Source organism: Mchenga conophoros, linkage group LG17 (assembly GCF_057382185.1).
Source record: "Mchenga conophoros isolate Kocher_MC1m ecotype Shallow Benthic linkage group LG17, M_conophoros_male_GT1.1, whole genome shotgun sequence".
Lineage (NCBI taxonomy): Eukaryota > Metazoa > Chordata > Actinopteri > Cichliformes > Cichlidae > Mchenga > Mchenga conophoros.
The window spans coordinates 2,765,226-2,787,627 of record NC_140542.1 but is presented as its reverse complement, the minus strand read 5'-3'; the positions used below and the strand labels follow the sequence as shown (position 1 = coordinate 2,787,627).

Below are 22,402 nucleotides of genomic sequence, written 5' to 3'. Positions count from 1 at the left end.
CTGTTCTTTTGTTCATATTTAACAAAACAAAAATGCAGACATAAGTGTGCACATTAGTTTTGACTGGTAATGAAAATAGCTTTCTTTACAAATAACTCTCTCGCTGAACTAACAGCCAGTCCCTCGCTGCTCATATTGCCTTCATATTAAATCATTTTGTGCTTTTTAAAGATCTTATTTTAACATTGCACTTAAAGGAATCCAGGCACTCATCTTTCCGATCTCCGTAGACTAACAGGCTGTGGATGACTGAGAACAGACAAAGCTTATATCTTTTAGGTACTGCTGGGAGTTGAACCCAGGATCTCCTGTTTTCTAGTTTAACACTTACTAGACAGGCACTTTAACCAACTAAGCCACAGCGCCACATACACGCCACACAGATGAGTGACTGATGAACACTGAGAAAACCTCCACACATCAAACCAATTTGAGCTTACACAGAAACACATGAAAGGTAATCTTGTTTTTTTTATATTAATCACCAGAGGTTGTCGCATCAAAAGAGACGATGTCTGTCAAAGTCAGGGGTTAAAAGTGCGACGGTGTTTTTGTTTTGCTAACTCTCCACGACACTCTAAACTCCAGGCTCATCTACAGTCAGCCTCCTCCATTGCCCCTTGATGCCCACTCACACTAGTCAGCTTCTGGGTGGGAATCCTGCAGAGTTACTCTAGTTTTGCATTTTCATTTTCTTCATTTGTTTTTAATTTAGTTTAGTTTCACTTATGTTCTATTGTGAGTTTATGTATTTCAGTTTAGTTTAGAGAGCAAGAGAGTAATAATAACTAACTGAGGAAATAAAAGTAAAACCCTTCAAAGTGCTGCAGAGAAAGAAAAGATTTCACTCTTGTCAGTCTCCTTAAATGATAAAAACTGGACTTCACCACAGGCTCTAACTTGGCTGTCCAGTTTAAAATCACTGTCCAACTGAAAACCAAGGTCAGTAAGAACATCCAGGAGTCCCAAATCAGCAAGGACCACTAGTTCAAAACACCAACACCTCTGTTTTCTTATCATTAGAATTTAAGAAGTTTAAAGCCAACCAAGCTTTAATGTCATCTAGAGATGCCAAGCGAGGTTTTATGGAGATGCCATCCTTCTGCTTTAACAGTCATCAGTGGAACAATGAAAAGAGATCCCATGCCTTTTAAGGATGAAACCCTAAGGCAATATATAGAGTAAAAAGAGCAGTGGCCGTAAAATTGACCCCTGTGGGACGCCACATGACAGAGAAGCAGACGATGATTTGGAACCGAGAAGCTGACAGAGAAAGTTCTATTTACCAAATAAGACTAAACCAATTAAGTGCAGTGCCACCAATACCCACTAGATCATCTACCGTAATCGAGATATTAGAATTTTGTCTTCTACTGTGTCAAAGGCAGCAGTCAGGTCAAGCAAGACCAGAACAACGTGGTTACCAGAATAAAAACCTTTAAGAATGCAGATTCTGTGCTATAAAGGGTTTTAAATCCTGATTGAAAAACCTCAAGGATGCCATTACATCTATAAAATATTTCAGTTGACACAAAACAATTTTCTCTAACACTTGGAAAGAAAATGCAGCTTGGAAATCGGTCTATAATTAGCTAAAACTGTGTGATCAAGGCCAGGTTTCTTAAGCAGTGGCTGCACTACTGCATGTTTGAAAATTGCAGGAACCGCACCACAGGACAGACTGCTGTTAATAATGTCAAGGACAGACTGCCCTATACTAGGAAAACCTTCTTTTAAAAATTGTGGAGGGAAAGGATCCTGGGGGAACCTGCGGGGTTAATATGACACCCCGCATCCTCTGAAATGGAGAGAATCACAAGCTCAGACTGAGTAAAATCAGCAGTGCAAGGGACAGAGACAGAGGGGTCGGGAGCTGTGATAAGAGGCCTGGCGGTGCCGACCTTTTCAATAAAAGGTGATCATCATGTCTGGCGATTACACCTGAGCAGAGACTTTGTTTGGTGAATGACACAGGTCAGAAATAATAGAAACAGAAACAAACTTGGGCGTGACAGATGAGCAACCACACACACCAGCGCCATCTTGTTACCAGTCAGGTGTGAGGAACAGTTGGACCAAAGGTTCATTCAAGACTTTTTATGTGAAGGGAAGGAGTTTAAACTGGATTTATCAGAAAATCAGTTCTGTTAGATCTGTTTCAGGATGGCTGAGTGGTCTAAGGTGCTGTGTTCAGGTCGCAGTCTCCCCTAGAGGTGTAGGTTTGAATCCCACTTCGAGCAGTTTCTGCTTGGTATGAGGACTCTGATGGGTTTAGATTTTATTATTTGTATTGGGAAATATTTAACCATATATGCTTAGAGGTATATAATCGAGTGTGTAGTGATAGGATGTGTGATCTTTAGCAGTCTGCAAAGGCTTTGTGTGCATTCCAGAGTGCTCTGGCATTCACACCCACACCCTGGGAGCATGGGAGAGGTCGTACCTTGTTTTATTGTTTTATGGTAGGATAAACGTAGCTATGTCAGTTTTAGGCTAAGTGCCTTTTGTTTAGATGAACTGCTGGACTTCCAGGCCAGCAGGTTTAGGGAAGTCTTTATGGGGTCACACTCTGACCATTAGAGAAGAGCCTGAGTTATGACCTTGGCTCGCTGTTTTTTCTGCTTCTAACAAAGGTGGGAGTGAAGCTCCCGTGCAATGTGCTCTGTTGTCTCTACTATCAGGAAAAATAAATAAATAAAAAAGGCCCTGACTCTCTGAACACAATATTCTCTTCATAACTCGGCAGTATGAAATGTCATGAAACAGTGTAACTCACTCACAGTAAGTCAGCAGTATAGGATAATACAAACCTATCCAATAAATCTCATGATTTTCACACTCTTTTAACTCAGAAGAATGATGCAAACTAAAACTACATACTGATTACACAAGAAGTATGATGTGGCCTACAGCAGTATCATGATTCACTCATTTTGATTACAGGTATAATGTAATATATAACAGCACAATAATCTCACAACTGCTACAAGCACATTTGCCTTTCTTAACATATGCAAGAGAAAGGCAGCTGTTAAGAAAATGCCCTTTTGGGTGAGAGAGGCCCACAGGCCCTGCATGCAAGCGTACTAACACACATACATGCACTGAAGAACAGCTTACACTATAGCACACACTATACATGCACCTATATCTCTCATTGGTGTTAGGGCAGGGATAGCTCAGTAGGTAGAGTGGTGGCCCCATGATCGGAAGGTCGGGGGTTCGGTACCCCTGAGCAAGGTACCGTCCCTACATACTGCTCCCCGGGTGCCCAGTGGCTGCCCACTGCTTCACTGAGTGAATGGGTTAAATGCAGAGAGGGATTTTCCCCACGGGGACCAATAAAGTACTCTTTCTTCTAAAGCAGGGAAAAACTTAACAGAGTTTTGTTATCAAATGCTGAATCTCCAGCTTGCAGGACAACAGGTGAAACGTTTGTGAAAACAGAGAAGGATAAAATAAAGACACAGAGAGTCTGGTATGACCAAGCAATAATCAGACAATAGATTTAGTTGGTAATACAATACATTGTGACATGTTTTCTGTTTGATTGATGCAACACAAGTCATTTACTGTATGAAGGAAATTCTCTTTTGTGATAATATTTTGAACGTGCATTTCTGTTGACCTGTCAACTTAGCGCATTATGAGCTGATAGGCAAATTAGTTGATACTAGATTTGGAAAAATGACTGGATTATAAAATAAGTGAATAAGATGTAACAGAGGGTTGAAATTAGTTTCTTATTTCTAGTGTGTGGAGAAAGGTTTTATCATGGCACACATCTGTTTACATGGGAGGAAACTCCTCATGTGCAAGCACTAGGTGCGGCAGTGGATAGGAAAAACTCCCTTTAAAGGAAGAAACCTATGACAGAACCAGGCTCTAGAGGGGGCAGTCAACTGTCAGGACTGGTTGGGGGGTGAGGGTGAAAAGAGAGAGGGGGGGGGGAGGGAGATGGGGCAGGTATTAGGAGTTAAAGGGAGACAGGGGAGGGAGAGGTGTCAGGAGAGAAAGGGAGAGGAGAGGTGAAAATTAAGATGGAACAGAGGTGGAGGAAGACGAGGTGACATTAGCAGTAGAAAAAGTGGAAAAAGTAGAAAAAGTAGAAAAAGCAGGAGTGTCCCTCCTCCAGAAGAAGCGGAAGCGTTTTTTCCTCTTTCCCATGAGCTTTTCCACGAGCACTTTTTTCTCTAGGATGAGGGTTCTCAACTGATCGATTGTTTCTGAGTTCTCCTTCTCAAGTTTCTTGCATGTTTTCTCCACTTCTTCTAATTTGGCTTGTTTGTCTTCGAGCCTTTCTTTCATTTCTTTAGATGTTGCCTCCTGCATTAGCTTTGCCTCGTGCAGCTCTGTATAACTCTGTTGTAATTTGTCATGCGTGTCTTCTAACTGCTGACTTCTGCTCTCGATTTCCTGAAGTGTACACTGCAGGTCTTCGTTTGTTTTCTCTAGTTGTTGCTTTAGCACCTGCATCTCAGTATTTTTGCACTTCAAGTTGACTGAAAGTTCCTCAAGTTCTGTGTTTTTTCTCAGCATGTCATTGAGCTCACTCTGCATCTCTGAGCATTGGTTTTGCAGTTTTTCCTTTTCCCCTTCCAGTTGAGTTGTTTTGTAGTTCAATTTGTTATAAAGTTCTTGCAGGTTTTGGTTTTTCCTCTCAAAGTCCTGGAGAATTTGTTTGTCTTCTTTCTGCTTTATTTCCTGTTGTTCTTGGTCTTGAAGCAGCTCTTGATATTTGTGCAGTGTTTCATCAAGCTTTACCTGCAGCGCTCCGTATTTTTCCTGCACACCTTGGAGTTGGCACTGCATGTCTCTCTGGTTAATGTCCAGTTTTTCCTTCTCTTCAAGGATTTCTTTATTTTGTTGCAGAGCTTCATCAAGCTTTACCTGCAAGCCTTCGTTGTGTTTCTCGATGTTCTGAAGCTTGCAATCCAGATCTTTCTGTTTCATGTCTTGCCGTTCTTTCTCTTGAAGGAAGTCTTTATTTCTTTGCAGTGCTTTATCAAGCTTTATTTTCAGCGCTGTGTATTTTTCCTCCACGTCTTCAAGCTTGGAGTCCATTTGTTTCTGTTTAATTTCTTGTTGCTTTTGTTCTTGAAGCAACTCCTTACTTTTGTTCAGTGTTTTATCAAGCTTTACCTGAAGCGCTTTGCATTTTTCCTCCATGCCTTGTTGCGCTGCTTTATGTCCTGTTGATGTTTTTCTTGGAGGAGTTCTTTATTTTTTTGCAGAGCTTCATTAAGCTTGATTTGCAAGCCTTTGTTGTGTTTCTCCATGTCCTGAAGCTTGAAATCCATTTCGTTCTTTTTTATCTCCTGTAGCCTTTTTTCTTGAAGAAACTCTTCCTTTGTGTGCGGTCTTTCATCGAGCTTTACCTGCAGCGCTCTGTATTTCTCCTCCATGTCTTGGAGTTGGCACTGCGTGTCTCTCTGGTTTATTTTCAGGTGTTCTTTCTCTTCAAGGATTTCTTCATTTTGTTGCAGAGCTTCATCAAGCTTTACTTGCAGCTCCTGATTCTTTTTGTCCTTCAGCACTGGTTTTTCGAGTGCTTTATCAAGCTTTGCTTGGAGTTCAAAGTTTCTTCCCTGCATGTCTAGGAGTTCCATTTCTTTCACCTTCAGAATACCTTCCTTTTCTAGAAGCTGGCTGAATGATTTGTTTTGATCAGGAAGTTGAATTTTGTCTTCCTGGGCCCTATTTCAGGAAGCCGGTTTAGTGCAAACTCTGAGTAAGTATACCCTGAGTTAACGAAAACTCTGGTTTTTCGGTTTCACAAAGCGAGTTTAGATTCATTCTGAGTGAGTTACTATGACGACACACTCCGTGAAGCTAACCTGCCCCCTAGCAGGTTTACTTCAACTAACCCTAACTTTCTCCGCCTCTTTGTCGGAAACCTGACTGTAGGAAGTGTCAGACATGGCGTGCTCCTTCCTTGAAGAGCCAGTAGATGTTGAAGCCCAAATTCTCCGCAGAGCTCTCCGCCGGGAGAGAGTGATTAGAGCGCGTTTGGACATTTTATCATTTCCTGATGATTTCCTGTGTGAACGTTACCGTTTCTCAGCACAATCTATAATTTATTTGAATAACATCCTCAGGCCTAATATTGCTCATGCGACACATCGCGGACATCCTCTCAGTTCTGTACATATTATTTGTATTGCACTTCGGTTTTTTGCAAACGGGAGCTTTCTGTATAATATTGGTGACGCTGAGCACGTTTCCAAGGCTACCGTCTGTCGGGCAGTCAGGAATGTTACAGTTGCACTGAAACGTCTCCTGTACTCGTCTGTGGTGTTCCCCGGTCATAGACCCACAAGATTTATCAAAGAGGGATGCCACAAAATTGCAGGTATCAGGATGAACGAAACTTAATTCATGATGTGGTGATATTTGAACTACTACTTAAATTTTACATTTATTCTCACGGTTCCCAGGCATGATTGGCTGTATAGATGGCACTCACATTCCAATCATTGCTCCTTCAGTAAATGAAGGAGACTATGTGAACAGGAAGTCTTTCCACAGCATTAATGTACAGGTACATAGTTCCCTGTAGCATTTCAAACTAACAGATTATTTCATTATAGTAATGGATGCTAATTTGTGTTCTCTGCACTGTGAAGATCATATATGATGCTGCCAACATTATCACAAATGTGGAAGCCAACTGCTCAGCCTCTGTGAGTGGTGGTGGTGGAGGACCCCCACCTGTTTTTCGGGCCTCCGCTTTTTTTCTGTTGGCTATAACGGGCCACATTTGAGCATACAGAGTAAGCAAATATGTACTTGTAATGTGCTCAGATAATTTCAATAAGTGCTTACAGAAAGAAAATTAATGTAGCCTCTAACTGCAATTGGTTTACATGGGACAAACAGACCAAGCACTATGGCTCATAATACAATTACACCTCACCTGTTTGGACTATATTTTTATATTTCATTTTTACTTGCTGCCAGGAACGTTTGGGGCCTGTTGGGTTGCACCTGCGCTCAAATCACATCACAAAATCAAATGTATAAAATAAAAAATAAAATAAAATATAATAAAATAACGTGTTAAATGGGTGGAAATCCCTAGATCAATGTTTAAATTAACACTCACGCATTGACTGTGTCGGCTATGTTTTGCCATGCATGCTCCCTTTCTTTTGCAGCTGTGGCTGTGTTACTTTTTTCCGCGGAATTTGCATGTTATCGGCATATGCTGCCATCAGAATTTCGGCCTCAAGCGCTGTAAAATACATTGACCGCGCCTTCTTTCCCTCCGTCTCCATGGTGACTCGCTTAATCTGTGCTCCACTAATCAGGGCTTTATGTATCCTCGTGCGCGCGCTTAATTTGGGGTTAAAGCAACTCCGCGTTGACTGAACTAATTGTTATCAGCCTTTCTGAAACCGAATATTCCGAGTTGGACAGTTCGGGGTTACTCAACCCTGAGTATCGTTTTTCACTCTGAGTTTTCTAAACCGGCTTCCTGAAATAGGGCCCTGGTCACAAAGAGGAGAGCTGGGCTTTACTTTTTCTCTTTTTGTGGGTTTTCTCTGAGACATGTTTGAATCTGTAAACTGTCACTCTGAAAAGGATCCAAATGTTTTAAAAGATTTCTCTGGCAAACGTTTGAATGCTGCGAACATAAATGCTGCAAATAACGGACTAAAAGTCATTGCGTCTCACCCCTATTTAAGGGTTTTTTAAGATCAAAGGATCAAAGCACAAAGTGGTCGTGAGATTGTAAACGTGTCATAGTTGCCAGCAGATGGCAGCAGTTTAGTTTAATCATTCTTTTTAAATCATAATCAGGTTACCACAAATTGTTTTTGAATTTAGTAGTGTCAGTGTCAGTCGGTCAATAATTCGTAATGCACAGTCAGAAACATCAAGTTATTCTTAGTACTGCATACTTGCAATGAATAAGTTGTCCTAACAGTCGTCTTCAGTAAACGTTACTCAATTTTTTGGAGGTAATGAGTTTGCATAGTTTTTTTTAGAAATGGCAAAAATGTGGAGCTGAAAAAGTTACTCATGTGATGTGATGTGATTATAATGGTCCAGCTGGTGTGCAGCCATCATATTAGAGTTCACTTTCTTCAACTGATTTAATCAACTTTTTCTGTGATGGTGTCACATTTACAGTGGTTGCAACAATTGCACCTAAAAGGACCCTGAAAAACTGGTGCACAGCCTACAGAGTCTAATAAGTGTCACCACTGTAACCACTGCAGAAATGCAATACACTTACTTTCTAACAGGAATCTGCAATCAGACGTTCCTTAAACTAAATCCTAACTCTGTCACCGGGAAGATTAAAAGAACAAAAACATGTTTGTAATGTTTATTCACCTGAACCTCTAAAACAATCAGAAAAGCATCAAGACTTTGACCTTTCCATACGATGGAGTGACCTATGTAAAAAATTTAATAACAACAATAATAGTAATAACAATAACATTTTAAATAATAATATAATATAACTAGTACTACTACTAATAATAATGACAATAACAACAAACTTATAATAATAATAAGGTCAAAAATACCAGTAATAATAATAATAATAAAAATATAACCATATCAACATAAACAACAACATTACTTCTACTAATAATAAAGATAAACAAATATATTTATAACAATAATAATGATAATAGTAATAATAAAACTGTTATTTATTTATTTCTGCAGTGTTAAACTCACCTTACAAAAAAGCCATCTGTGCCACCAGGAAGCTTTCTTTGCTTTGTTCCTCTGAGTCTCAGCTGGAGGTGAGACTGGTGCAGCAGAGGTGGCTGGAGTCCCGAGGACCACATGTTGATCCATGAGATCCTTTCGTGGACTCGCACTGGAAACACAACGATAACAGAGAAGATCAGTCTGCTGTAATGCACTCAAACTGCACTCAGTGCCTTAAGAAAGTCATCTGAACCTCTGGCGCCGGTGCCCACCTCTCAATTTTAAATCCATGTAGACATTGAGGGTTCTCGAGAGGGGCCGCGCTAACACATGCTGCTCTCTAGCAGCAGCACCATGCTCTCCCGTGTTTTAAATGCACCTTAGAACAACACGCAGCAACACTACACATGAGCGAGAGGAGGGAGGTTTGGGGTCTTCACAGATCCCTGTTCTCTGCTGGCCATCGGGGCGGGGGGGCTGGAAGGAGGTGTTGGCCATCCGATTGGGATCTGGGATGCGGGGCCTCCCTGCTGCTGCGGAGCCTGGGGCGGTCTGCTTGCCTCCACCCCGGGGGAAAGGGTAACATCTCCTGGGTCTAGGTGCCGTTTCCCCCTCCAGGGGTGAGGGTACCTGGACCTGGGGTATAGAGTGTGTTTGGGGAGTGTGATTGTGTGTACAGTGTCCATGTAGGTCTATCCCTACGTTGGGTGAGTGCTGAGTATTTGTATATGTGTGCATGAGGGTGGGAATGCATGTTTGTGTCTGTGTGTGCCTGTTTGTCTGTGTCTATATGTCAGGTCGGGTCTTAGACTCCACCTCTCTGGGGACTCCCAGGCCTTCCAAGGCCTATCTCCCCTCACCACACTCCCTGTCGGTAACTGATGCCCTCAGGGGTCGGTGCGTTGGTTGTTCTTGGTGTCCGGGGCTGGGCGCTCAGGTATGTACCAGCTCACTCCCGGTGACTACTTTGCGGGGCCTGGTGCCTGTTGCTCGGTCAGGCCTCTTCCGGGGTGCGGGGGGCCCTCGGGCCTCCGGCCTCTGGGCCTGTGGCTCGGTTCACTCTGGTACAGCTGGCTGCCGGCAGAGCCGGCGGGCACATCACTGCAGCCCCTTCTGGCTTCTGCTCCGTGGCTACTGGGTGACCCCTCATCTGGGGCTCTCCTCAGCTCTTCCCAGGAGGGTGGCATGGATGCCCCTCCGGTGGTCCTCCTTGGGCTCTCGCACTCTGGGGCCTCTGGATGTCTGTCAATACGGCAAGGCCGTGATGATTCATTTGGCAAAGTAAATCCATTGGGTCTCCTTGTTGGTCTTCAGACAACAATTCTGACGGCTAAAGAATCAAATGGGACAGGCAAAAAAAAAAAAGAAAGTCATCTGAACCGACTACATGAAGCTGTGGACTCCACAAAGGGAAGAAATCTACAACTCACACAGTGTTACGAAATAAATATATATTCTTAGTGCTTATTTTCTATTTATATTGTTTTATAGGGGCCAGTGTAGGAAAACGCCACTTTGAGTTATAAAGTGTATAAAAGGTCACAAGGAAAACGACTTAGAGTGCAGCAAAGGTCGATGCAAACACGCTTACAGACACAGACAACACGTAGATTCATTTCTAGGTCAGAGGTAAGACACGTTTTGCTTGAAAGTGCATTTTGTACCTGCATAGCAACAGTCTTGGTACAGGACGTGCTCATGATGTTCCAGAGATAAGGGTGAAGAGAATGAGCAACAGGAAACGCCTGGAGTGAAGACGGTGAGAACGGCTCTTTAAGTGTGTTAAAGGCTGTCAACAGTGTCGCTTACACACATAAATAATATTGAGACTAATCATATATAAATAATAGAGCTCTGAACATGATAGTCTGAACTAACTTTGAATAACTAAAAGAACAATAGATGAACATATTAGATTGAGGTGTCGCAGAGAGGTGTTTTCATTTTCTGTCCTTTACAGAAGAAGGAGCAAATTCCAGAACCACAGCAAAACCACGAAGGGGTTGTCGAGAATCCAGGAAGCACCAGACCGAACGGATCTGGCCAAGAAAGGGGCCCCCAAAAGAAGCATAGAGCGCAGAGAATCGCCCGTTCCAGAAAATTAGCTGTTTCAATTGTAAAGAAGGTCAAAAGCTTGTTAGACAGAGGTTATAGTGTGAACACAAAGTAATGAAGAGTAATGGGAAGAGTAGCTTTAGTAATGGTTTGTATGATTTGTATGTTGTGTCAATTGCCCAAACACAGTGGTAAGGCCGGATATGGTCTACCCGTTAAAGGGGGCAAAGGGACAATGAAGAGCACTGTAAGTTGTGTGCTTAGAAACCAGGAGTAATTTTTAAAGAGGAAACGGGTTAACTCTATAGAGACTGTTTCCATAGATTGACCAAAGTAATCTAGGACCTTTTACTAGGAAAAGCTAATTATATCTGTTTGGATTTGAGCAGTGAGGAAAGTCAGAAGTGGGTTTAAACTGTGATTCTGGGTAAAAAGGGGGTGTAGGAAGTAAGGTAGGACAGCTCACAGCCCGGCGTAGACGCGAGGTGCTGTGTTAGAGCTTGACTTATTTGTTAGATTTATTTGTTGTGGATACAAGTAATTACGCCACAATAATAAGGGAACATTGAAAATACACAACCCATTGAGGGGATGGATGACATATATGGTTGGGCAACTGAAAGGTTTCATTTTGTTTAGCAGGATTTCTTTTGTTATACTTTAGCTATTATTCTCACATGCAAATAAACTTAATGGGATAAATCAGGAATTATGCCGTCTTTCTTAGGAAAGATGAAAGGGGGGGGGGGGGGGGGGGACTGTTACGAAATAAATATATATTCTTAGTGCTTATTTTCTATTTATATTGTTTTATAGGGGCCAGTGTAGGAAAACGCCACTTTGAGTTATAAAGTGTGTAAAAGGTCACAGAGTACTGACAGGAAACTCTGCACACTTTGTGCAGAGAACAGGAAGCGGTGCAGACAGAAAAGTGAAACTAGGCAGAGTGCACTGCAGAGTTGTTTTGATTGAAACTATGTGTGACGTATGACTGATTATGTTATGCTCGTTTTGGCTTGTGATGCTTCAGACCTGTGGATGCTTGCTAGCGTCTGCAGCTCTCCTTTTCTGGGAATGTAGAATAAAGATGATTTTGTGAGCTTTGACCACACTGAGTCGGTGAAAGAATTTAAAAGAAGCGGATTTGATAACAGTAAAAACTGATTCAGCTCAAATATTCAGACAAATATTTACTTTCAAATGAGAAAACTGTTGTTGGGTCTAAACTCAGACCCCGCTGTATCCAGGATTTATTCCCGTGAAAGAAAAACAAGACAACAGCGATCGATCGTTTACTTGCAAGAGAGGCCTCGTCTGTGTCTAACAATGACCCCGACGATGGCCTCCTCCTGCTGCCTTTTATTGAGAAACAGTTCACACAAAACACATCACAGCAAAGCAACGCCCACATGGTTCTAAGACAAGGCATTGTATGTATATGTGTGAACTTCTGTATAATAATAATGGATTGGATTTATATAGCGCTTTTCAAGGCACCCAAAGTGCTTTACAATGCCACTATTCATTCACTCTCACATTCACACACTGGTGGAGGCAGCTACAGTTGTAGCCACAGCTGCCCTGGGGCAGACTGACAGAAGTGAGGCTGCCATATTGCGCCATCTGGCCAACACCAGCAGGCGGTAGGGTAAAGTGTCTTGCCCAAGGACACAACGACCAGGACAGAGAGTCCAGGAATCAAACCGGCGACCTTCCAGTTACAGATGCGCTTCCCAACCCCCAGCGCCACGGTCGCCCCAAGTAAGTAGGTAATTAAGAATGTGTGTGTGTGTGTGTGACCTCCTGCTGACCAAAGGGTCGTAAACGCAGGAAGCAACAGATCTTCCAGATAGGATGTATCTGCAATAAAAGACTACAGCCCCCCCCCCCCCCCCCCCCCCCAGAACCTCGAGAGGCTGGGGAGGGGGACATTCCTTTCATCACAGTGTTAAAACAATGTAGAGATGGTAAGCATAAAAATGACAACATTTAACAATTCACTCTAACAACTGTGCATGCATGTTTATGTGTGTATTTATAAATGTACACATAAAAATAATTTTCATCATAGTAAAAAATGTGACACAGAGCAAAGATCTTACTTTTTCAGTGGGGCCTTCTCCTCTCCAACACCCACAGTAACCTCATTTATTATCTGATTCAAATAAATCAAAAAGCATGTGATTAAATAAGAACTGAAGAAGAAAAAACATGACATATCAGGCTGTCCCTCCCAACAAGGTCCGCGTCAGGTGTTGAGGAACCAGGGCACCCTGACGACAAGTGGGCTACTGGAACAAGAAGGCATCGGTGGGCAAGAGATGAAAACAGGGCGTTGTTGGAATGCTACTATGCAAGTAACCCTGGCGGAACGGGTTACATGAATAGGATGAGGGACCTATGGATTCTTCGATACCCAACATCCACAATGACGGCGAAACAACTAGTAGCTCAGTGTTCCAACATTCGGAAGAAGGGACTGCTCTCACAGCTAGAGATTGACGAGGTACAACATAAATGCTACGGCAAGGAGGAGTCAGGACACCAGGTCAGGGGGGAGATATCATCACCCCCACCCGAGATTAGGTACATAGCCCCAAGCGCGATAGGAGAAGGATCGTTGAGTGCAAGAGGAACTGACCTGAAAAGTAGGATCATGGCCAAGCTTGAAACCTGGACCCCCCATAGCCGGTTACCAAGATTACGTGAAGTACCCTCAGAAGGTCTGCTAGATGATGTTAATGCAGCACTACGGACAATACCTACAACCACGATTACCGACACTAACAAGCTGATCTACAATACGGCAGCAGTGATCAGTGAGATGCTTGGCTACAAGTTGAACAGCCACAAGGGGCAGTACCCTCCATGGAGAAGGAGGCTAGAGGGCAAGATCAAAGTAGCACGGAGGGAGGTTAGCCAACTATCGGAGTTGCAGAAAGGTGCGGCAAAGAAGGTGCATAAGAAATACAGCAAGCTGTCCATACCTGAGGCCTTGGAAACTGCCAAGCAAAGACTCACAGCCTTGGCCAGCTGTTTGAGGAGGTACACCAGAGAGATAGAAGGCAGGAGAATAAACCAGCTGTTCTCCACAGAACCAGCAAAGGTGTACTCTCAGTGGCAAGGGAACAATAAGAGAACAGCACCACCAAAGCTGGAGACGGAGCAATACTGGAAGAGCATACGGGTGAAGGACGCAACCCATAACGGCAATGCTCAGTGGCTAGTGGATCTGAGGGCAGACCACAGCGACCTCCCTGAACAGGGTCCAGTAACCATCACAGTGGCAGATATCCAAGAAAGGGTCTCCAGTATGAAGAGTTGGACAGCACCAGGGCCCGACATGGTTCACGCCTACTGGCTAAAGAAGCTGACTGCACTCCACGAGCGTCTGGCAGCACAAATGAACCAGCTGCTAGTTAACGAGAGACACCCGGAATGGCTAACTGAAGGCCGGACGGTCCTGATCCCCAAGGACCCCAAGAAGGGACCGGTCCCCTCCAACTACCGACCAATAACCTGCCTCAGTACTACATGGAAGCTCCTGTCAGGCATCATATCGGCTAAGATGAACAGGCACATGGGTCAATACATGAGCGGGGCACAGAAAGGGATGGGCAAGAATACCAGAGGCGCAAAACACCAGCTACTGGTAGACAGAACAGTCAGCCGAGACTGCAAGACCAGACTGACCAACCTGTGCACTGCCTGGATTGATTACAAGAAGGCCTATGACTCAATGCCCCACAGCTGGATACTGGAATGCTTTGAATTGTACAAGATCAACAGGACCCTAAGAGCCTTCATCAGGAACTCAATGGGGATGTGGCGGACAACACTAGAGGCCAACTCCAAGCCCATAGCACAAGTCACCATCAAGTGCGGATCTACCAAGGAGATGCTCTGTCCCCACTGCTGTTCTGCATAGGCCTGAACCCCCTCAGTGAGATCATTAACAAGACTGGCTATGGATACCGACTACGGAACGGAGCAGTTGTCAGCCACCTCCTGTACATGGATGACATCAAGCTGTATGCCAAGAGTGAACGAGACATCGATTCACTGATCCACACTACCAGGCTATACAGCAATGACATTGGAATGTCGTTCGGACTGGAGAAGTGTAGTCGGATGGTAACAAAGAGAGGGAAGGTAGTCAGAACTGAGGGGATTAAACTACCAGAAGGCAACATTGCAGACATAGAGGACAGTTACAAGTACCTGGGGATCCCACAGGCGAATGGGAACCATGAAGAGGCCGCTAGAAAAGCTGCAACCACCAAGTACCTGCAGAGGGTCAGGCAAGTCCTGAGGAATCAGCTGAATGGTAAGAACAAGATCCGGGCCATCAACACCTACGCCTTGCCCGTGATCAGGTACCCTGCTGGGGTAATAGGCTGGCCAAAGGAGGAGATAGAAGCCACTGACATAAAGACAAGAAAGCTCCTTACCATGCATGGAGGGTTTCACCCCAAGTCCAGCACCCTGAGGCTATACGCTAAGCGGAAGGAAGGGGGCCGGGGACTGGTGAGTGTCAGCACCACAGTCCAGGATGAGACAAGGAACATCCAAGAATACATTGGGAAGATGGCCCCAACTGACCGAGTGCTCAGTGAATACCTCAGGCAGCAGAAACCCAAGAAAGAGGAGGGAGACGAGGAACCATCATGGAAGGACAGGCCCCTGCACGGTATGTACCACCGGCAGATAGAGGAGGTGGCTGATATCCAGAAATCCTACCAGTGGCTGGACAAAGCTGGACTGAAAGACAGCACAGAGGCACTAATCATGGCAGCACAAGAACAAGCTATGAGTACAAGATCCATAGAGGCTGGGGTCTATCACACCAGGCAAGACCCCAGGTGCAGGCTGTGTAAAGATGCTCCAGAGACAATCTAGCACATAACAGCAGGGTGCAAGATGCTAGCAGGCAAGGCATACATGGAACGCCATAACCAAGTGGCCGGCATAGTGTACAGGAACATCTGTGCCGAGTATAACCTGGAAGTCCCGAGGTCAAAATGGGAGATGCCCCCAAGGGTGGTGGAGAATGACCGAGCTAAGATCCTGTGGGACTTCCAGATACAGACGGACAAAATGGTGGTGGCTAACCAACCGGACATAGTGGTGGTAGACAAACAGAAGAAGACAGCCGTAGTGATCGATGTAGCGGTTCCAAATGACAGCAATATCAGGAAGAAGGAACATGAGAAGCTGGAGAAATACCAAGGGCTCAGAGAAGAGCTCGAGAGGATGTGGAGGGTGAAGGTAACGGTGGTCCCCGTGGTAATCGGAGCACTAGGTGCGGTGACTCCTAGGCTAGGTGAGTGGCTCAAGCAGATCCCGGGAACAACATCGGAGATCTCTGTCCAGAAGAGCGCAGTCCTGGGAACAGCTAAGATACTGCGCAGGACCCTCAAGCTCCCAGGCCTCTGGTAGAGGACCCGAGCTTGAAGGATAAAACCGCCCGCAGGGGCGTGCTGGGTGTTTTTATATATACATATATATATATATATTTGGATCTCATATCTTCTTATCAAATGTAGCTATTGTCAAATAAACTGAAATCTGGGACTTACCCAACACTAATATTTCATATATTACTTCAACTCACTAATTTAATTAAGGGGTTTGTTTCAAATTATTACGTAAAGTAAAAAACCACAATGCACATGTGCAAATAACAGTAGCCAGCTGCTGCCACAAGATGGCAGAAAACTAAAGGTTCGCAGAGAGATTTCTTTAGTTTGGGACATTTAATCAATGTGTATTATTACACTTGATTAAATGTCAGAGCAAATAGATGACGCACAAGAGAAGAATATATGAAAGATTGTATTGAAATGTCCTGGAGCTGTATGTGAGGCATTCAGGGAACATCGGTCATTTATATGGAGAGAAATCTGTCTCAAAAGTGTTACAAATGAATACAGTATGATCCACAAATATAAACTAAGATTTAACAAATATGTGCAGTGATTGATGTGCTCTCAGGCATGTGCTTCAATCCACAAACAAATACAAAACAATCTGACCAGACGTACAACTGTTTCACAAACTCTATAAAGCATTCACACTCCAATGGATGCATCAGAAAGCAATTTGGGATTACGATCTTGTCCAAGGATATTTGGCTTGCAGACTGGAGCAGCCAGGGATCAAACCAGAAAACTTTCTGATCAAAAGCTGACTTGTGCTAAATCCTGAACGGCAGCCAGCCCATTTTAGCCATCCAAGATTAAATGACACATTCTTTAATTACAGAGTTAGGGATTGTTACGTGGAACTCAAAAGAAATGTTGAACCCATCTCGTGTCCTGTGTCTTCTGAAGCTGTCTGTACTTTTACCTCCAAAGTTCATCAGCAAACAGTTTGCAGGCCTGTAATTATCAGGCTGTACCTAAGCGCTTGAATTCAACCTAAAAGCTGTGCTGTCATATAGAACAGCGCTCCCCAACCCCTGGGCCTTGGACCGGTACCAGTCCTGTCATTTGGTACCGGGCCGCAAAAGTTGAGGCTCAGGTGTGAAATGTATGGTTTTCTGGGTTTTTATCGGTTTTCAGCGTTATTTTGTTATTGTTTTTATCGTTAACTGGGTCCTGGGTCTTTTCACGTGTGTTATGAATAAATCTTCTTTTTTTCGGTACCGGTACTAGTTTTATTTTGTTGTATTTATCCACGACACCTTAAAGGCCGGTCCATGAAAATATTGTCGGGCAGAAACCGGCCTGTGGCGCAAAAAAGGTTGGAGACCGCTGATATAGAACCAAGTACCCTCCGCGGAAATTATAGCTAATGTCACAATTGGATCTGATGAGACAGCTATGATTTCTGGACTCGAAGTAAATAATCCTGAATGAATTTATACAACATCAGTTTGTTTGTTTTGCTTTCATAACAAATAGTTTGAGCCATATACAAATACAGAAGTGACAAATGGAAACATATTTACAATCCAAAGTAGCGGTTTTCAGTAGCACAGTCTTTTATTTACAGTCTGCTTCTCCTGGTGGTAAACTTCTATCACATGTTTGGATTAAAACTTGGGCCTACATAGCTGCTGGTTCCAGCTTAAGCAATATTTTAAAAATACTAAATTCTTCATTGATTTGAGCTGTGGGGTTTGCTATACACTGGCAGAAAATTGTAGAGTAAATGGTGAAAACAAAGAAACCAAATCACAAGATCCTTGAATTCCATCTTTTTCATTAACAGAAACTCCAACAAATTTGTGGCCAACTGTTGATGTTTAGGATATGAAAAGTCCAGTCCAGCAGGTGGCGGTAATGCGCCTTAAAGCTTTAACCGCCAAACAAATCCAAAAGCCGAAGAAGAAGCCGAGTTCCCGCTTTATGGCGTTTTTCTCTCAGTTTATTGTCAAGACTGATTTAAAGGTAAGCGCCGAGTCTAGTTAATGTAGAGATTAGCTCCTGAATGAGTCTTTCTGTTCTCTGTTCTCAGGTTTTGTAAACCAGTTGAAAAAAAATCTGACTAAATTGACTCAAGCTGCTTTAAACTAATTCACAGAAAGATATCAGAAAAAGGTTATGAAACACAGAGAAGAAAATAATTTTATTAGAAGAAAGCTTTTAAATGAGCTCACTGTAATCAGAGTTTATGTTATTTTATTAGTCTGTTACTAAGCGCTACTTAGCATCTCTGTGGCACCTGCACAGTTTATGAACGTGCTATCCAAGCTAGCTAGCTAGCGCCACCCTTCATCCATCACTTCAGGCTCCAAAAGACCCAACATGATGGCGGTAAAAGTGCTATAATGAAATCCATTTATGAGAAATGTAAAAATAAATGTATTCCAGGCTAAAACACAGCTGCCTTTGTCTTATCAGAGCAAAGTTGTTTGGCCCACAGGGCATGTGACTGTAAAAACTGGCCTCACTCTGAGAGGCCTGTTATTAAAATCATTTCAAAGATGATTTGATAAATTCTGATCAGTATTCAGTAAATGAGCCTGATTAACTGTTAGCAAAATAATGATGATAGGCCAGAGATACCAGAGATGCATTTTTAAAACAAATACAACCTCGAACCCTAAGAGGGGATCTGTGTTCTAATTTTATCACATTTAAATGTACTGCAGATCTTTTAAAGCTCCAAACAAAACTGAAATGGAGGAACAAAGATATATAGAATAGAATAGTCTTTTATTGTCTTTGTACATTTCCAGCTAAATTGTGGGGGCTCCACACCAACTGTGCATGGAAAACAATATAAATAGTAAGACAGTAAGAATAAATAACATATAAGAGGAGTATATACAAAGAGGAGGAAGGCACACATTAGAGAACAGGTTGCAGAATTCTTGAAAGTAGTGCAATGGACTTGATACAAGTAGAGAATCGGAGTGTGACTGAGTGATGAGGGTTACTCAGATCATGGCTCAGATTTCTACACCCACTCAGATAGGATAATCTTCCACGGCACACCTGATCAGTTCTCACGGCACACGTATGTGTACTCGTTTATGCAGCTCCATCGATTGTTCTGTTTTCGTTCTTGGCCAGGGCCTTTTTTAAAGAGGAATTGCTCTCCTGGTACTGGTGTGCCATACTGCTGAATTTGGTATCAGTGCTCAAACCTTTTGTCTTTGTTTAAAACAAGTTGCCCACCCAGGGAAGCTAAAATTTGTTGTTTGTACTCTCAGATGAACATATGAGACACTTTGAGTCTTCAGTGCAGTGTGGAGCCTAACAAAGTTCTGTTTTGTGTCCCAGCTGATCAGCAGGAGGAGAAGAGTCTGACAGAGCAGCAGAGGAACATTTCAGCTACTTGGACTCAGCTCAGCCACTGCAGAGAAAACAATGAGTTCGACAAAGAAGGTGACAGATACTAGTGTTAAGAAATACTCCATTAAAAGCTAAAGTACTGATATATGTTTTATGCTAAACTAACTGAACCCTGTGCTGTATTAATGTAATGTAAAAAAGATGTATACAATGCATACATCTTAGACGGTGACGTGTGCCTCTAAACATCAAAACGAGCAGGGAAGAGGTTAAAGTGGGATTCAGCAGGATTCAACCCTAAAATCAGCTGTAGTGGCTCAGTGTGGGGAAAAGAATCACAGCTCACAATAATTTCTATTGAAAGCTCCAGTAGATTTTTTTAATGTACAGGCTGTGATCAGCTGACCTGTTGGTCTCTGTGAATTCATCCAGATGTCAGCAGATGTTTCATGAGTTGTCCTGGCTGATTTCCATTCTCTGCACTGACAGTACACTGTCTTTATATTAGACACTAAACTGTTGGTATGTGGGTGGAGCTCAGTGAATGAATGTCAGCATCATGAGCTTAAGTTCAAGTTAATCTCTGCTACACTTGATTGATGTAACCTAACTCTGACATGAGCACCACAGTCTCTGTGCACCAGTCACACACTGTTCATTACTTTAAATCCATCACAGTACAGTAAACTTACCTGCTTATCCTGCACTAACCTGCAGAGGATTTTACTGCAGTCTTTACATCACATTGTGAGACAAACTGCACACAAACAGTTTGTGTGTTTGCTGATGTTTGTTGGGCTGATAGAATCGCTGCATTTGAAATTACCTGCCACATAAAAAATATTACTCCATTTATTCTCGCTTGTCTTCTGTATTGCTAGCTAGATGTTGAAATAACGCGACCGCGACTTATTAGCACCTGCAGGTAGGGCTGCTCGATGTAACGATATATATCGGATGATGATATAAAAACATCTATCGTTTCATTTTACACTATCGTTTGTTTCGTGGTGTCACAAAATAAACTGTTTACGGCAATATTTGTTCATGGTTTTGATGGTCACTGTAGTGGCTATATTAAGTTCTTAAAGTTCTCTCTTTCTCTTATATTTTATATAACCACACTACGGACGGACAAGCGCATGTTTTTATGCGTTGTCGTTAGCAACAACGACGGTAAAACCATCGCGTGTCCGCTTGTTTATGTTCCACATAAACCTTTCACAATAAAGCTCAAGATCTTGTTGAGACTTTTCAAAATAAACTGAATCACGTGAAAGATGCAGAATGTTTACGGATGAGAAGTAAAAAAGACGCCAGGTGCTAAAAAATAAACCTCTCCCCCAGGCTTCTCCCCGCAGCACGCCGTGTAATAAATACTCACAAAGAAAACGGCGCCGTTACAACTTATGTCTAAAAATGTATCGTTTCATGTATCGGTTAAAACACTCGACTCCAGCTACGCGCAGCTGGAAACACTTCACGCAAGTCAAGCTGCCCGAGATTCACAGAATTTACAGAAAAGGTTACATTTTTGTGATTTATATCGTTATCGGACGATAGATGTCTTATATCGGGAGATGAGATTTTGGTCATATCGCACAGCCCTACCTGCAGTCGTTCAGATTCTGTGCCAAAAAACACAAACGCTGGCCCATTTTAACCCCTGACTATGGCACACAGTTTTGCCTCTTTAATCTTTTATCGTTAGTACATGATCGGGATTGGATTTCATATGTTATTGTTTAGGCTCAAATCGATTAGATCTTTGATGCCCGCAGTGATGAAATAACTCCCCTCAAATGAATTAAACCAAAAGTAACAGCCTGTTTTGAAAATATAAGGAGTAGAAAATACTGATTTTTTTTATATGTAGCGAGTAAAAGTAAAAAAAAAACTCAGACTCTGACATCATCCTTCACTGAGTCAAGCTAGTAACTGTTACATTTGATTTATTATTACTGAATAAATTAGACAATTATAGAAATATATAATAGGAAACAGCAACAGGAAATATAAAAAAGTGCAGACCTGGTAAACATTTATTACTATTCTGAGTGTTAGCATTAATATTTGTGCACAAGTAGGAGAGATGGGCATGATTTTAGCTTGTTTGAACAATGATTAATTATCTTTAACACCAGGTTGGATGTAATGTGTTACTACTACCAGTAGGTGGGGATAAGAGACCTTTAAGGTGTTTGGTGCCACACTCCCCCTTCAGGTTTAAAACTAGTGTTAATGGAGGGAGTTTGAAGCCTCAGTTTGTTTAATGACTGCATTTCACTCACTGCCTCTGTTTGTATCTCTGTCACTGCAGGACCAACATGGACTGAGAAGTCAGCGCTCTCAGGAGGCCGACAAACCTCACAGAAGAAAGAGAGAGAAAAAAAACACCTGTGACGAGTGTGGGAAGGATTTTACCTGGAAGTCTAAACTAAAACAACATCAGTTAATCCACACTGGAGAGAGACCGTTCAGCTGTGACTTGTGTGGAAAGTCGTTTTCCTGGAAGACTGCCCTAAAAACACACCAAGTCGTCCACAGTGGAGTTAAAGCTTACAGCTGTGATCAGTGCGGCAGAGCTTTTACTCGAAGTAGCAGCTTACAGAGGCATCTAGTTACCCATTCTGGAAATAAGGCATACAGCTGTGACATCTGTGGAAAAACCTTCAGCCGGCTATGGAGCCGAAATACACACCTACGCATTCACTCCGGAGAAGATGTGTACTGGTGTGATCAGTGTGGCAAATACTTTACAATAGACGCATAGTTACAACGCCACATGTTTACCCACACTGAGGAGAGACCTTATCAATATGACCTGTGTGAGAAGACTTTTAAAACTCCACAGCACCTGAGACGACACCAGCAGATCCACACCAGAAAGAGACTCTACAAGTGCAGTTACTGTGAGGTATGTATTTTTG

At 42.9% G+C, this 22,402-nt stretch overlaps 1 non-coding gene and 1 pseudogene across 1 annotated transcript; both read right to left on the bottom strand.

Moving 5' to 3' along the window:
• Positions 1–277: 277 nt before the first annotated feature.
• trnat-agu (transfer RNA threonine (anticodon AGU)) lies at positions 278–366 on the bottom strand. The gene is given in 2 exon segments: positions 278–313; positions 329–366. It is a non-coding gene; the product is annotated as a tRNA-Thr (tRNA).
• A 3,669-nt stretch (positions 367–4,035) lies between these two features.
• LOC146554868 (uncharacterized) lies at positions 4,036–5,594 on the bottom strand (annotated as a pseudogene).
• Between the last annotated feature and the right edge of the window lie 16,808 nt (positions 5,595–22,402).